This window comes from Patagioenas fasciata, chromosome 2, assembly GCF_037038585.1.
Source record: "Patagioenas fasciata isolate bPatFas1 chromosome 2, bPatFas1.hap1, whole genome shotgun sequence".
Classification (NCBI taxonomy): Eukaryota; Metazoa; Chordata; class Aves; order Columbiformes; family Columbidae; genus Patagioenas; species Patagioenas fasciata.
This window is the reverse complement of record NC_092521.1, coordinates 81656890-81673668: the sequence shown is the minus strand read 5'-3', so window position 1 is coordinate 81673668 and position 16779 is coordinate 81656890. Positions and strand designations below refer to the sequence as shown.

General features: G+C 39.3%; 1 protein-coding gene across 4 annotated transcripts in view; it reads left to right on the top strand.

Annotated features, from left to right (window-relative positions):
- The window catches only part of CDH18 (cadherin 18), a 560106-nt gene that overhangs the window by 285632 nt on the left and 257695 nt on the right, over positions 1-16779 (top strand). For 2 of the 4 annotated variants that reach the window (XM_065830393.2, XM_071804487.1), the window contains exon 1: positions 14856-14981. The exons of 1 other annotated variant lie outside the window; for it this stretch is intronic. The gene's annotated coding sequence lies outside the window, so the exon portion shown is untranslated. Of the gene's footprint in view, positions 1-14438; positions 14587-14855; positions 14982-16779 lie in introns of those variants that run through there. One more of the 4 variants, XM_071804489.1, reaches the window with a different exon arrangement.

Here is a 16779-nt window from a genome sequence, read left to right as displayed (position 1 = left end):
GTGGGTGAGGAGGTCTCAAATGTTAAGGATGATGTCTTTGACAATGACCGAGCTTTTTTTTTAATTATTTTTCAGCTTCTATATTGACAGTTTTATCCAATTTATCAGGCAAGCTAGGAGTGTAATTTCTGTAACCATTACAGTATGTTTTTGTTCTTTTAAACACCGTCAATTAAGAGCATTTTGATCATTCTGTCTCTAGAGCCTCTCACTCAAAACATTAGTTCAACTTGTTACTCTTAATGGAAAATGTACTAGCTGGAAAGACAGACTAGTGCTTAAAATATATTGAAACCTGCAACATGTCATAAAGATATTTTCTCTGTTTTAAGGTAAACCAGAAATTTCTTTCAAGAAATGTTTTGGGTTTACCTAAGGCTCATGTGGTATGTCACTTCAATGTGGACAAAAAATGGTGGCATCTCTGAGGCATTAATGAAATTTCAGTCTCTAAAAAGAATCAGTCATGACTGCTGCTTATTTTCTGATATTTCCATGGCAATATGAAATACTGTCTATTTTACAAAAATTTTTAATTACAGTAGGCTGACATAAGTCATCAATTTAATAATTCTAAATTTTGATGTAATATGCATCAATAAACATAATTACGCACCCTTTTTAATCATAACTTTGTCTATTCTATAAAGTTTTTAGATAACTTACAGGACAGTATCAGCAATGAAGACATAGGATACTGTTTTGATAAACCTTGTAATACGTAAGACATTATAACAATATAACAGTAAAGATAGAAGATAGATAACAAGATTCCAAATTCAAAACCAGAATCAGTTGCAATATATAGAGGATGGCTTTCTTTCCATTGCAGAATATAACTAACATTTGTCTTGATTATAACTAAGAAACAAACCTGTTTTCCAGGTATTACTGTGATTTTTTTAACAATACATTTAAAAAAAATATACAGTGTTTGTTTTTTTTTTTTTCATTTGCAGATTTTTCTGTGTATATGCAATTATTATGCAGTTATTACTAAGCTTTAGTTGCATTTAAGATGCTCTAAATGCTTAAATGATGATAACTTTAATAATAAAATAGTGTTTGCTTTTATCTAAAAATTTATTGCATTATATATCACTGATTTTGTCAGAGGGAAGAGTGTAGTGAAACAAATGAGATCTTTTAAAACAAAAAAAAATGTTCAAATTCCCTCTCCCAACTCTTGTCAAAGTTCTATCGAGACATTTGAAGTTGACTGTAGACTTTTGCAGTACTTTGAAATTCATCCATTGATGCAAATAAGCATCAGTACTATCAGCAGTTTAAATCCAAGGTATTTGTCGGTTCTGAAGCTGGCCTTTGCTGGTCTGAAAGCCAGACAGCTTTGCCTTCTGTTATGTTCCCCCCTAAAGCTGTCCCCAACGCTTACTCACCCTTTTGAGATGCAAAGGGCTGTGTCTCCTTTTTCTGCTGTTGTGCTGCTGGGCTCACTGAGTAAATGTAATCAAGGAAGGGTTTCTTAAGACGTTTTGCACGTGGTAGTGAACAAATCTTGGATCAAACCCTACCCACAGGAGACAGAGTTATCACCAGGGGAAAGAAAAAAAAAAATAGAAAAGTTGTGTGTTTCAGATGATTATGTTGCAAGTATAAGCCTCTGACATGGGATGTAGGTCTTCAAGCTTCATTCACTTGTGTCTACTCCTGGGTTACCCTGTGACAGTTGATGTACCACATGCAGTCCTAGCAGCATGATTCCCATGTAGCCTGCTGCCCTCAGGCTTGCAGTGCCCCTTGGGATCACCTAGTGTAGCTGGGTGCCACAGTCAGCACATCCTCTGGCTTCTCCCTCTAGGCTTGGGAAAGAGTTTGGGCAGCCTTGGAAGTCAGCTGCTCTCAAGCAGGGCTTCTGCTTCTGAAGAATCTTGCTTTCTTCTCCTTAGCAGCATGAGGATTTTAGAGAAATCTTTCTGCTGTTTTCAGACAGAAAAGTCTGAGTTGTCCCCTAACTATTTTTGAAAATGTGTATTTTGTAACAGGCTCTTTGGATTTATATTTCCATAAAAGTAACAGAAGCATGTTAATAACTGTAAAATTAGTTAAAGAGTGTTTTATCTTCCAACTGCGGTGATACTTATGAACCTTTTACAATGCGTAGGGTTAAAAAACATGTACTACAGTACAAGCAAGAAAATTAGAAAATACATTATTAATTGAAAACTATATTAAAGGACTTAGGTCTGGGCCATGGAAATAAAACCCTGAATTTAATAATGCCTGTGTTGGAATTTAATAATGTCTGTTTATTAATACTGATATTGCATTGAGACAGAACAGGACAATGGTGGAGATCAATTTTTGCCTATTCATTTAAGTTTTGATGATGTACTGATTCCATTAAATGCCACTGATAAAAATAATTTTAGATATGGTACAATGTAACATGCAAGTAAGGTCAAAATCAAATGAATATTAAATGAAATTAATATTAAATAGTATTAACTTGAATCATCTGAACATAAAGCAGTCCACATACTGCAAGTGTTAAAATACAAGCAGTGAAATGTTAGATATGTAAATATATTCATACTATACACTGAATTTTCATTTACAGAAATGAACTTCCACTTTTATTGAAGTATTCTGAAGAATGAGAAAGGATGAGTAATCCATAGCCCTATATTATAAAGGACTGAAAGAAAATACTAAAAAACCTTTTAGTTTTGAAATACTTGCTGTTAAATATTTCTGGTTTTAAAATACTTTGAAGATCAACTGGTTAAATCTTCTTTATCATTTATTATTTTAAATATTGTTATGGGTTTAGATCATGCTTTTCTGCTATACAAAAAAATTAATATTGTAAAACCAGTACTTTCCTTATCACGTAGGTCTGTTCTCTGCATGTATATAGCTATGTTTGGCTCCTTTAATAATAAATGCAAGTTTCTGCTATTATTTTCCTTTTCTCCTTGCTGATCTCACAAAGCCAAGAATATGAGTTGGTGGTCTTCAGCACAGCCAATTGAGAAAAGAGTTTCTTACCACATGAGACTGGCTAGTTCATTATGTGCCTCTCTTGAATGCAGAGGTATTGCAGGTGTCTATTTTTATTATTGTCAATATAGGAAAGTAAAAAAAAAAAAAAGAAAAGAATGGACTGGTTTTAAGATACTTAGCTTGGTTTTGCAGATTCAGAGAAAAAAAAAATATAGATTGAAAGTCCTTCTCGAGGCGTGTCTTCAAAAATAAATTACATTACTTAGGACTCTGGACAACTGAATTTTGAAAATCTTCAAATCTTTTGAAAATCATGCTGTAGTATGTCTCTAAGTGACCTATTCCCATTCTTAACCTTGCTCCCCAAGATAAGCTGACTCCTTATGTCTAATAGGATTTTCCTTTTTTGTCACTTATGACCACTGCCCCATCCTGTTGCTGTGCACCTCCCAGGAGAGCTTGTCTCTGTCCCTTCTACTACTCCCTTTCTGGTAGTGGCAGACTGCAATTAGATCCCTGCAGCATCTTTTCCTGGCAGAAGAGATCCAGCCCAGGCAGACTGTCCATATATATCAGATTTTCCAACATCCAAACAACCTCAATGGCCACGCCACAACTTCTGGGAGCACCTCTGAATGTCATCCCATCTCTACAGTGTACTAACCACTCTCTCCAATGTGGTGTTATCTGTCAACTGGCATAGCATTCATTTTGTTGATGAAGATGGTAAAATATATCTGGATCAATATCAATTCTTAAGAAACATTTTCCCAGAGTCTTACAGTTCAGTCAGGCTTCCACTACCTTGTGGTGCATCCAACCCATAAATCCTCAGTTTGGCTATGAGGATTTTGTGTGAGACTGTGTTGAAAGCCTTACTAAACTCAAGGAAAGATACTTGCACTGCTCTGTTGGTCTACATCTGGTAATTTCGTCATAGAAGACAAGTCAGTCAAAGAGGATTTACTCTTGGTAAATCCATACTTGCTATCTCAAGTCAGATTATAGCTGACCATGAGCCTGGAAATCTTTTCTAGGAGGGTTTGCTCTATAAATTTAGTAGCAGTTGAGGTAAGGCTGACCAGCCTTGTAGTTCTGTGAATCTTCCTTCTTGCTTTTTTGGAATATGGACATGGTTTGCCATTTTTCATTGTTTAATAGATAGCAGGGAGTATCTCCCCAACGATGGCAGTCACTCCATTCAACGCTGCTGTATGCATCCTGTCCCATTTTGTATTTCTGCAGTTTACCTACATGTCTCTGACAAGTTTGAAAGAATGAGAGATTGGATGGATGGGACATTTCATCAGTAGATTAATGCGATTTTCTTTAAAATTACTCAAAGCCAGTAAATGAAGATTACCCAATGCAGGACCCATTAACCATTGAAATAAACTTTGAAGGTAAGTGGCCGATAATCCATTTCTTGAATCCTTTAAAGGAAAACTAGTATCTTACTAGACCATATGTATTAATCAAACCTCAGTCATTAGACTTCCTACCAGAAAAACTGAGCGGAGTCTTTTGTCTTGTCTAGCACATGACTCTGTCATTTAATTGTTCCTTCTTGGTTAGAATCTATGGACTTGCTGTTGTGTTTGTTTCTTCAGAGGGAGTTGCTCTTCAATAGTTTTGATTTAATGGTAGAAAGAATCAGAGGAGTAAAACAATAACAGTAGTTTATCTAATGTAATACTGGAAAAGACTGACAGATTCTATTTTCTGAGAAACTTTCTTCATTTTGGAAGACAAGGGATCAAAAGCAAAGTACTTTAGCGAGCATGTTTATGGCAATGAAGCTTTATATGAAGTCTTGCCTACACCTTTAGTGAACAGATGGGTAGCACTCGATTATGTTTACAATTTGGGCACTAAAGAAAATGTTGTCATTTTTTCTCCTGCTAGCCATTTATCTGTTTAATTCTTTGACAGAACAGAGGAAATGTAATTAAATGTTCTGTTTTAGTTAAAATGAAAGTAAATTTATTAGTCACGGAAACTCTGTGTTCCGTTTATGTTCAGGGAACACAGCAAACACGTCTCTGCTTCTATTGTTTGTCACCATCTAGCATGAGGTTATTTCTGATTACTTACTTGGCCTATGGAACAGATCATACTAGTGATAGTCTCCATTTTTACTAATTCCAAAGAATTCTAGTGGGCAGTAATAAATAAATAACAGAAGAAAAGCACATCCTGAGAAGCACTCCAGTAGGAGATGTTCTTAAAAAATGACAGTCATGACATTTCCTAAATGGGAGCATGTAGCTGGCTGGTTGAACTGGAGTGTTTATTCAAGTAAAAGCAAAGAGAATAAGAATTAGTTTGGTTTTTGATGTTATTTCCATTTCACAGAATCACAGAATGTTAGGGATTGGAAGGGATCTTGAAAGATCATCTAGTGCAGTCCCCCTGCCAGAGCAGGAATACGTAGATGAAGTTACACAGGAAGGTATCCAGGCAGGTTTTGAATGTCTCCAGGGAAGGAGACTCCACAACCTCCCTGAGCAGTCTGTTCCAGTGTTCCATCACCCTCACCGTGAAGAAGTTTCTTCTCAAATTTAAATAGAACCTCCTGTGTTTCAATTTACACCCATTGCCCCTTGTCTCATCATTGGTTGTCACCAAGAAGAGCCTGGCCCCATCCTCATGACACTCACCCTTTACATATTTATAAACATTAATGAGGTCACCCCTCAGTCTCCTCTTCTCCAAACTAAAGAGCAACCAGCTCCCTCAGCCTTTCCTCATAAGGGAGATGCTCCACTCCCTTTATCATCTTCATGGCTCTGTGCTGGACTCTCTCCAGCAGTTCCCTGTCCTTCTTGAACTGAGGGGCCCAGAACTGGACACAATATTCCAGCTGTGGTCTCACCAGGGCAGAGTAGAGGGGAAGGAGAACCTCTCTAGACCTACTAACCACCCCACTTCTAATACACCACAGGATGCCATTGACCTTCCTGGCCACAAGGGCACAATGCTGGCTCATGGTCATCCTGCTGTCCACCAGGACCTCCAGGTCCCTTTCCCCCACAATGCTCTCTAACAGGTCATTGTCCAACTTATACTGAAACCTGGGGTTTTTTCCTGCCCAGACGCAAGACTCTACACTTGCCCTTGTTATATTTCATTAAATTTTTCCCCGCCCAACTCTACAGCCTGTCCAGGTCTCACTGGATGGCAGCACAGCCTTCTGGCGTGTCAGCCACTCCTCCCAGCTTGGTGTCATCAGCAAAATTGCTGACAGTGCTTTCTATTTCCTCATCCAAGTTGTTGATGAATATATTGATTAATACTGGTCTCAGGTCTGACCCTTGAGGCACTTCACTAGATACAGATCTCCAACTAGACTCTGCCCCATTGACCATGACTCTCTGGCTTCTTTCCTTCAGCCAGTTCCCAGTCCAACTCACTACTTGATCATCCAGTCCACACTTTCCCAGTTTAGCAGCGAAGATGCTGTGGGAGACTGTGTCATATGCTTTATTGAAATCAAGATAGACCACATCCGCCGCTCTGTCATCATCTACCCACCTCGTTATGTCCTCATAAAAGTCAATGAGGTTGGTCAAGCATGACTTCCCCTTGGTGAGGCCATGTTGACTGCCCCTAACGACCCTCTTATCCTTGATATGCCTTGAGATGGAACCAAGGATAAGTGGTTCCATCACTTTCCCAGGGATGGAGGTGAGGCTGACCGGTCTATAATTACCCAGGTCCTCCTTCTTGCCCTTTTTGAAAACTGGAGTGACATTTACTTTCCCCCAGTTCTCAGGCACCTCTCCCATTTCCCAAGACTTGGCAAAGATGACGGAGAGTGGCCTAGCAATTACTTCAGCCAGCTCCCTCAGCATCCACAGGTGTATCCCATCTGGATCCATGGGTTTACGGATGTCCAGATTTCTTAATTTCTCCCTAACGCAGTCCTTATCAACTAAGGCAAACTCCATTGCCCTGCCTTCCTCTGGGGCCTCAAGGGTATGGAACTCCTCAGGACAGCCTCCAGCAGTGTAGACAAAGAAGGCATTCAGTAACTCTGCCTTCTCTGTATCTTCTGTCACCAGTGCACCCACCTCATTCATCAGTGGGCCTACATTGCCTCTGGTTTTAGTTTTATCTGCCATGTATTTGAAAAAGCTCTTTCTGTTGTCCTTGACAGCTTTCTTCAGCTGTCTCATTGACCATGCGGTTGGGGCTTTTCCCTTGATGATATCAGGGATTTATCTCCACTGGAATTTTAAAACCTTCAGTAAAATCTTACCATTTCCCACTTTCACGAAGCACAGTGGAGGGGCACGCATGAGCACCAGGCCTGGCACTGCAGAGTAGGAAGGATGCTGTGCTTACACAGTAGTGCTTAGTGTAGGAGAATCCCCATTGACTACAGTGCATGAAGGCTGCCCCTGTGGGCTATGCTATATGTTCTTAAACCCTATTTTCTCATTTGACGGTTCTAAATGAAAATGTTGTCAATCTAAGCTTTCAGAATTTAGAAGTGACCAAGAAGTTTACCCTTAATTTCCCTTTCCATCAGTTTCTCTCTGTTTCAGAAATTTACTCTGATTTATCTCTTCTACTGCTCTTATCAGAAACTAGGTTGATCCAGTTAATGGAAACAACTGACTCTACAGCCCTGAACAGTTGTCCTACAAGCTGTGGGTGATTCTGATACAGGGAATTGACAATTAACTAATTAACACTTAAAGAACTGACACTTGACACTTAAAGAACTCACCCTACCCCACATCACTAAAGAGCCAACAGAGAGCTGACCCTTTAACCCACATAGCCTTGCTTAGCTTTGTGTAACTTATTGTATGAGAAACAAGACTTCACTGACACCTTGCAAAGATAATAACCCTTGGGTGCATTCTTGATGGGTGAACTAGATAACAGAAACTTGGGCACAGGACAGGAGATTCGCCAGTTTTAATCAACTCAGCAGTCTGAGACCTAACCAACTCATCACACCAGACCAAAGGTGACCATGTACAGAGAAAGAGGACCCAGGTTCACGATCACTGTGCAGCTGTAACCAGGAGGAGTCAGAGGTGGAGACTATGGAAATGGTCTCCCAGAACTCATTGTAATAAGAACCGCCTTCTTGGAGGCAGGTTATGAATATGTATAGGTGTTCCTAAAACTTTCATGAATATGTAACACTTTACTGCATTTAACCAAGCTCACAGCTACTGGAAATTTACACACATATTAGGTGAAATGATTCTCCGTGTGTCTGACGCCGTAAATAAATAAGTAAATACGTACCTTCTTCACAGTCTCAAGGCTTGTAAGGTCATTTCCACGTCTCAGTTCAGCAACCGAGATGTCTGCTAAATACTTCAGTAATTTTCAAAATTCAACATTGATACTATGTTAGTGCTCAATATAATTATAAATTACAACTACTATAAATATAGTGCAAATTTGCCCCCTTGCAGCAGAGAAGACAAACAGCATCTTGGGCTGCATTAAGAGGAGCATCACCAGCAGGGCAAGGGAGGTCATCCATTGCCTCAGCCCTGGTGAGACTCATCGGGAGTGCTGAGTCCAGATCTTCGCTCCCCCATACAAGTTACACATGCACATACTAGAGCAAGTCCAGCAAAAGGCCATGGAGATCACTAAGGGACTGGAGCATCTGTTGTATTAGTTGGAGCAGAAAGCTGGCACTGGTTGGCCTGGAGAAGAGAAGGCTCTGGGGAGGTGTTATCAATATCTATAAATACCTGATGAAGGGAGGTAAAGAAGAGGAAGCCAGACTCTTGGTGGTGCCCACTGGCAGAGCATGAAGCAATAATCACACATTACATTTAAATATAAGAACAATTATTTTTTTTTTTTTTGCTCTGAAGGTTATCAAACACTGGAACAGCTTACTCAGAGATGTGGTGGAGTCTCCAATCTTGGAGATATTCAGAGTCTGATTGGAAACAGCCTTGAGCAACCTGCAGCAGTCAGCCCTGCTCTGAGAAGGGGCTGGCTGGACAAGACAGTCTCCAGAGGTCTCTTCTGCCCACAGTGACTTTCTGATTCTGTGAAACGTATTTTGCATTTTAAAGTTGTTGATCCTGTACATTTTTGCAAGGAACAAAATAATATCTGGGCACAACCTCATATTGACAAGAAGCAGTAAAAAAGAATAGGTGGTAGCACACAAAGAAATAGTACAGGGGACACATGGAGGACTCCTAAGGTTCCTAAGGACTCCTAAGACCCATCAAAAATTAACCGGTTTCTCCTTCATGCAGCTTCACTGTGTTTCAGCATTATGGTTTCAATGGAAAGGATATTCTCTCTTCAACAGAAATCTCATCATCATCTTGTAATATTTGAGAGTTCTCTTTTTTCATCTGCTGTTAGCCTATTGAATGCTGAGTCTAAGAGATTAAATTTCTTTATCCTAGTAAAGATAAAAAGTACATGATATGCCCAAGAAATAATGCACTTTAGGGTGATATTACAAAAATCTCTCTTTAGAATGTCCCAGAAGATTTTGGCTTTTAGTATTTACCTACCTCTAAGTAAAAATTTATTAAAGCTCCTGTTACAGTGGAGAAGAATGCTCTCTCTCTTTACCAGCTGTAAGAGCCATCGAATTCTACCAAATATAACGTTCATAATTTGAAATCTGACATCTTTGCAATTAGTTGATATGTTATATAGAGTATCTAAATAAAAGTTTGCAACAATTCATAGAGAACCTTGACCTGTGAGTATTTAATATCAGCCTATGAATGAACAAAAATATTATTTTTGCCTATATTGGTTTCAGAACATGAGGATAGTTTCCTTACCAGGTTTAAACTTACAAAAATGCTGTCTATTGCATGTAAACCACATATAGTTACCAGGAAGCATCCCATTTTACAGTGGCCATGCATTATATACAGTCACAGGGTTATTTTGTTTCCTAGGAAACATCCCAGTTAAGCAAGTTCCTTGATTGAATGGTGTCTATTGTATACATGAGTGTGAAATTCCACAGGATGGGAAGAAAGATCTATGAGTCAATCACTTTGTTGCCTTTAGCTGAGGCACCTTTCTTGTCTTTCCCTTGGTTGTGGGATGCAGAGACTCAGAAACTGAAACATCGTGCCATTCTTCTGTTGCCCTTCATATGTTTTCTGTGCTTTCCTGCATTTGGAGAGGGATTAATTAGCTCAGAATTTTATGGTAACAGGTAGCAAAATGCCAGGTATTATGTTGTTTTCTCCAAGTCCTCTCAGTATGTTTTGCCTGTCTTTTTGTGCAATACTAAAGGCAAATGACTATATTATCACAAGTATTCTGTGACTGGCAACTGTTATTGGCATCATATATCTAGGAACAGCTGTTGTTGTTTTATTAGAAAATACTCCAGCGATGCTTAGTGTAAAAGGAGCCAAGGCAGTATCAGTAGCATTGCCATTCCCTTTGTGATTAGTATTGTGCAGAATTTGCTGAAGTGTATTAAAAATTTATTTTTTCTAATCAACTATTTTAATTTTTTAGAGGAAATACATGGCTTAAAGAATATTTAGAGAGATCATATGCAAAATGAATTATCTTAATCCTATTGCCTCTGAGTGTTTGTGCACATAGCCAAATTAAAAACAAAACAAAACGATATACAGTAGGCATGATCCGAGAACCCTGCAGAGAGTCTTCATCAGGAACATGAAAATGGCTCAGTTGTGTGTTCATCCACTAGGCAGAGTTAAAAATTTCCATCCCACCATTTTGTATCAGAAAATGTTGTTTGAATAAAAATGAAAATGTTGACTTCTGTGATCAGTTTTGCTATGATTTTCTATTAGAAATCTAAGGATAGAAAAGCAACAACCTTTTGAATGTGTTTGATTTCAAAAGTAGTTTTGCACTTTTTATGCTTTGTTACTTTTAGGTACTCGTCTTCATAAGAAATAGCAGTGATATAGTGAGTCAATTATGTCCAATTGCAATGCATTATCAAATGATATATATTATTTTTATATCCTACTTGACATATTTTATTTTTAAACTCTTTAGGACTTGTTGTTGAACTTATTGAAATATTTTTAGATTCTAGTGTTTAACGAACTGTCCTTAGTAAATGACACACGAACTTTTAAGAACATTAAATTCTGTGTATGTTAGTAGTTGTTATAATATTTATTAATAACTCTGTGCAAATAAAAGTGTTTATCAAATAAGGAGAGAAATAGCTATTGAAGGGATTGTCATGGCTCTCAGGCACGTTGCTGGGATTGTTTTTTATGCATTGCAGCCAAGAACAAAATTTAATCTATTCAAGAATTAAAATAGAAAAAATAAAAGGGAGAAAGAAAACACAAGCAGTTACATAGCCATTGTTAACCGTTACTTGTTTTCAGAGGCGGTGTTTCCTCTTCATGTGTTGTGAAACCAGTGGCATGCAATGGTAAAGTATTTCTTTTTACCCCTTTGCTCTAGGAAAGTGGGAAGTGGTTTGTAATTTGCTTATAAGACTGGAAAGTTGCTGCTGGGCGTGGGAGTAACTGGGATAGTCCCTGGTGCTTTTGAACAAGAACGTGAAAAATCCCAGGACAATTGTTCTCAGTGTGTGAGCAGAGGTTCTTGGCAGTGACTGTGTTTATTTTCTTTGACTGCAGCTATTAGAGCAAACATGCCTAAGAACAAGAAAAGGTTGGACTGAACTTGGCAACATCTTTTTCCCAATATGGTCTTAGCCATTCCTAAGGTATCTAGGGTACAGGAAATGTGTAATCTACAAATGACCTGGACTTTTCGTTACTTTATGTGTTAATGAACCATTTAGTCTCTTTAGAACCGGTTGAATGTCAGCTGAATGACTAGTTTTCTAGCAGTTACCTGCAAGATGATCAATACATGTTTAGCATATCAAGCACCAACAAAGAGAGACTGCTTTTGTGGGTATACCATGTATCATATAAATGGTAAACTGAAGCTGTTATCTAACACACAAAATTTCAACAGCTGCAAAAGAAAAACTATGTTTTGTTTTTTAAATCTGTATAAACTGGGTTACTTTTTGGTACAGCTATACATGCACCTTCATAACTAGTCAGTCTACTTTTCAGCATTGCTCTTAAACATATAACAAAACCACAACTTAGAAGGTACCAACAAAACCTCTTCTTTTTTTACACCTCTTGTAATCATTGTTAGAAGCTCTCTCAAGTCCAGGAAGGGAACTTTCTGAATGCAATCTGCAAAATTCTGTGTTTTGATATACTGCTAGAATTGTGTAAGTCTACTGGACTCCCGAAGCAAATCCTATACACACAGTGACCTCATGGATTATACCCAAATTTCCCTGGTATTCCTCTGGCAATACTACTGCAGTCCTAGACAATAATTTAATTTTGAGGGTTTTTTTCACATTTTTTTTTTTCCTCCAAGACAAGTTTAGATTCTTTTAACATTCAAACTGATGAAAGGATCAACTTAACATCAGTAACACCAAATCTCAGTCTTAGTCTTGAAACACAGGCTCGAAAGAAATGTCAGAGTTCATGGAGACTAATTTTTTCAAACTGTCACCTTCTTCCTTGAAAAGGCATAATTTTAGATTCAGAAAATCTTTGTCTATGTTATAACAAATTAGCCTGAAATACTGGTTATAATCTCTTTACACTGATATTCTTTGCTCCTGTCTGAAAAAAGTCTCTGAAATATGTAGAAATGAATGTATATGCATGTACTTTATATATATATATATATATAAGAAGAAACAACACTGTAGATTTTCACCTTTTAAATGCTCTTGTGGAGCATCAAGACTTCCCTCTGCTTGTCATACTTCTCATTGCAGAAACAAATGAGTTGATGACTTATGCTTTAACTATGTGGTGAATATTCATAATTTTGCCTTATTCACTGAAAATTGCTAGAAAAAAATGACCTTAAAATGAAATGGTTTGTTTTCAGCTTTATCCTTGGGTTGTTATACCTAAGCAGTATTTCATCAAATGGTTAGTAGTCTGAAAGGTAAGCCCATGTTTCGCCTCTTTGACCTCAAGCAGTGAGGAGGGCATCTCTGGTGGGTGGCTTGGCACAAATTCTTTTTCATGTGAAATTGTGTGGACTTTCAGAGAATGAAAGGGAAGGGGTACTTTTACATTCCTTTTTTTTTTTTTTTTCCTCCGCCATGTTACTTATGTAGCTACCTCCCTGATGAGGAGATTTGAAGTTGCTTCTGCCATAGTGGAATAAAACAGTGAAAGCATCTGGATAAAAGCAGCCCATCCCCCAATCACGAGATCTGAATCTGGAGAGAGGGCAAAACCAAGCAGAAGTTGCGTGAGAGAGAACATTCTGAAGACTGTGTATTACGGAATTGATTCATATGGGCTGCAGTTGCAAGCCAGAAAACATACAAATAGCAAATGGAAACAGTTTCCATTTCATTTCCTCCAAGAGCTCACACCTCCCAAATTCAAACACCTAGATGCCTCTTGCCTTCAGTTCCCTATCCTGCTTGCAAAATAATTTTTAATATATATCACTGAGAAGCTCAGAGTGATTTTGTCTGAAAAGTTCTCAAAATCCAGCACTGGATTTTATCCCAACATTTATTTACGTGATCTCAGTGAACAGTGTTGTTCTTTCTACCTCACTTGATGTAACAGCTTCCCTTCTGGTTATGTTAAATTGTAGAATTACTCTTTTCAGGTCTCCTTTTCCAATCTAGATCATTTATACATGGTGTACCTATCATTTATGCTTTGGATGCTACCTCTCACTAAAACACCAGTAATCAGTAGTTTTTTCTTCTTCTGTCCTGCTGTTTCCTACCTGAGCTTTGGGACTCAAGTACACTCTGGTTTCACGGCTCACTCCAGGGCAGACATCCTTCTGGCTAGAAGCAAGGGTCCTCTGTGCCAGTTGAATATGTGCCAGCGCTTTCACTTATATGTTAATTACATTTTTAATACAGTGCCTTAGCAGGTTGGAAAAGCAGAGTCTGACACATTTACCTCATTACTGAAACTCTGGATCAGAAGAATGCTACTAATCTTAATTCCTAATAAGGTGTATTTGGAGTTAAGGTGTTATATGAGAGCCAGATTTTTTAATAACTTTTGAATCACCTGGCCCATCTTGATCCAGACCCACCTGAAAGGACACAAATTATCTACTAACTTACAGTTTATGGTGTCATAATATGAATGAGGGGGTGTTAAAGGGCAGGAAAGCTTTAAAGGAGTGGGCTGATCTGGAAAGGGGACGGGTGGCCAGTGTGAAACCTCCTATGCCCCAGCAGGACTGGAAGGAGGCATTAAATAGCATCATTCTTGCAGCTACTGTCGGACCATGTGGATGGCTGATAAAAGAGTCGGCAGTTGAACGTTTAGGAGGCTGTGACGACTTTGCACAGAAACAGGAAAATTTATCGCCGGTTTGCCACATCAGTGTCGTGCTGCCCGCTTTCGGCGGTGCGCCCCTTCCCTGTGCTCCCACCCCACCCGACAGCCCAGCCCTCTCGTCCCCCGGCCCACATTTCCGGCACCGAATTCAGGGGCTTGCTGCCGCCAACCCGGACCCGTCTTTCTTCAGCAGCTCTAGCATGAAAGGAAGGTTTTCGCAGCGGCGCAGTTGACGGACAAAGCTGTGCCTTGTGCCCGTACGGTTATATCGGTATGTATGTACGGATGGACGGATGTATGGATCGTGCTTTCTCCCGGGTGCCGGCGCTGGCCGGGGGCTGCCATTGCGCGCAGGAGGCTGCGTGCAAGCCTCGAAGTGCGGGAGAAGGGGAAAACACGGCGGCGACGGGAGCGGGTCGGGGGCGGGCGGGGAGGCCAGGCGAGGAGGGCGGGGAGCGGGGGCGGGCGGGCGGCGCAGCCAATCGTTCGGGCCGGCGGCGCTGCAGGAGCGGCGGACGCGGGGCTGGGGGCTCCGGGGGACGCGAAGCCGGGGCCGGGTGCCTCTCTGAGGACGGCGAGCAGCTGTGCCGCCAGCACTGCGAAAAGTGCCCATTTTCTTCTTATAAATTAAAGTGCCTTGCCACCAGTTAGGGCAAGTCAGCCAAGGTAAGGCTTAAATAAAATGACACTTTAATATGTGGCAACATGGGTATTTCTGGAGAGTGGTGCTGCTAACACAGCCTTCTAAGCAGTGCAAAATATTTTGTGCAGTAATGCTATCGCAGTGGGTCCACAACCTGTAATTTGTGTGTCTTAAACTTACCGCTGGTACGTAAGCCTTACCTTTGTGATCTTGTAGAATCGCGTTTGCTTATCCAAGGCAATTACAAAAGGACCCTCAAAATACAGGCATGGAAAGGCAGCGGCGCTCTGTGTGTGTGTCTGTGTGTGACCGTGTTCGTAATACCTACAATTCTGCTGCTTAACTTGCGGGAATAACGTGCGGATGCGATTTAATGGTGATGGCAGACAAATTCTTTAGCTCAACTCACATATGTGAGCCTTTCTATACAAAAAGCACGCCACGTGAAACTGTATGTGAAGAACCTTAAACCTGATATTTTAATAGCAATTTCAGTTTTGCGTTTTTTTTTTTCCCCCCCATGTCTGTGATGTTATATGATAACTGAGGACTGAAAATGCAGAAAAAAAAAAAAAAAAAAATGACCTCTTGCAGATTTACCTGTAGATGCTTGTTAAAGCTTAGGCAGTGACCGAACTTCGTGTAAAGGGCACTGTAAATAATGCACAGCCAGAAATGAATCCTTTCTTCATTTCCTCCTAGCCCATCCCCATGCTATCCTTTCTAAAGAACAAAAACTACTGTGTGCCTTTGGTTCACACCACGTTTTCAACAATTGCATTGCCAATGGTCTGGAACTGAGTGTTTTTGCAAGCAAGGAGTTTCTCAGGATGACTTCACTAATGTATATCTTTGAAAACAAGGCAGTCCTGAACCTCTGTGTGTGTGTGTTTGTGTGCCTGTGAAAGAGAGTCTAGTTTGTGTACAGGAGTGACAAGATACAAGGAGGACAGGTTATGAAAGCCAATGAAACATGGTAAATGTACACCCCGGTATGTATTTTTCTGACTGAGTCTCTGTAAAGCAGTAAGAACATTTCCTATATTTTAATGTGGTTCATCATTCAGATTAAGGGTTTGGATAAATCCAATTTCATGAGCATCAATGCCCCATTAATTTTAATGACAAAAGAAATACAATGCAAAACACAGGTAAAATTATGACTTCAGTCAACACAGGTGATAAAATCACTGCATCTATTAAAAGTACAGGTTTTATTTTTAATTCCAAGACACTAAGCATAGCTCTTACATTTGCAAAGCTTTACTTCTGTGCTGCAGTCAATTATATGCAGTCATGTGAAAACACTGAAGCTTTCCTTCCGCAATAATTGTCCTTCTGGATGATAGTAAATGTTTGTCTTCAGGGGAAATATTACATTCATTTAAAAGTTTGGCATATGTTTGGTATTTTGCCTAAATGTAAAGGTAAGAAGACTGACTTAGAGAAATAACCCAAAGGCTTCTCTAATTTACTCCACTGCCTTTGACAGGATATTTCATTATTCAATTTAAGACTTTTCTGAAGATGACATGGTATGTTATAGTTACTCCATGCAAATTGAGAAAATTAAGGTGTGTCTCTCTTTTTTTATTTTTTTTTTTTAATGTGGACCTGTGTAAACAATGTAATAGTTTTCTTTTGTAGTGAGATAAAATTACTAATCATCCTATTAAGTATTCCAATAGATGACTTTGTTTCATTTCCACTTAGAAAAACAGACAAGCAAAAATAATTAAAGACAAGCAAAAAAAGCCCAACCAACCAACCAAAACACAACAGAAATCCCAACCCATCTGCTGTTACCTGCTCCCTCTAAAA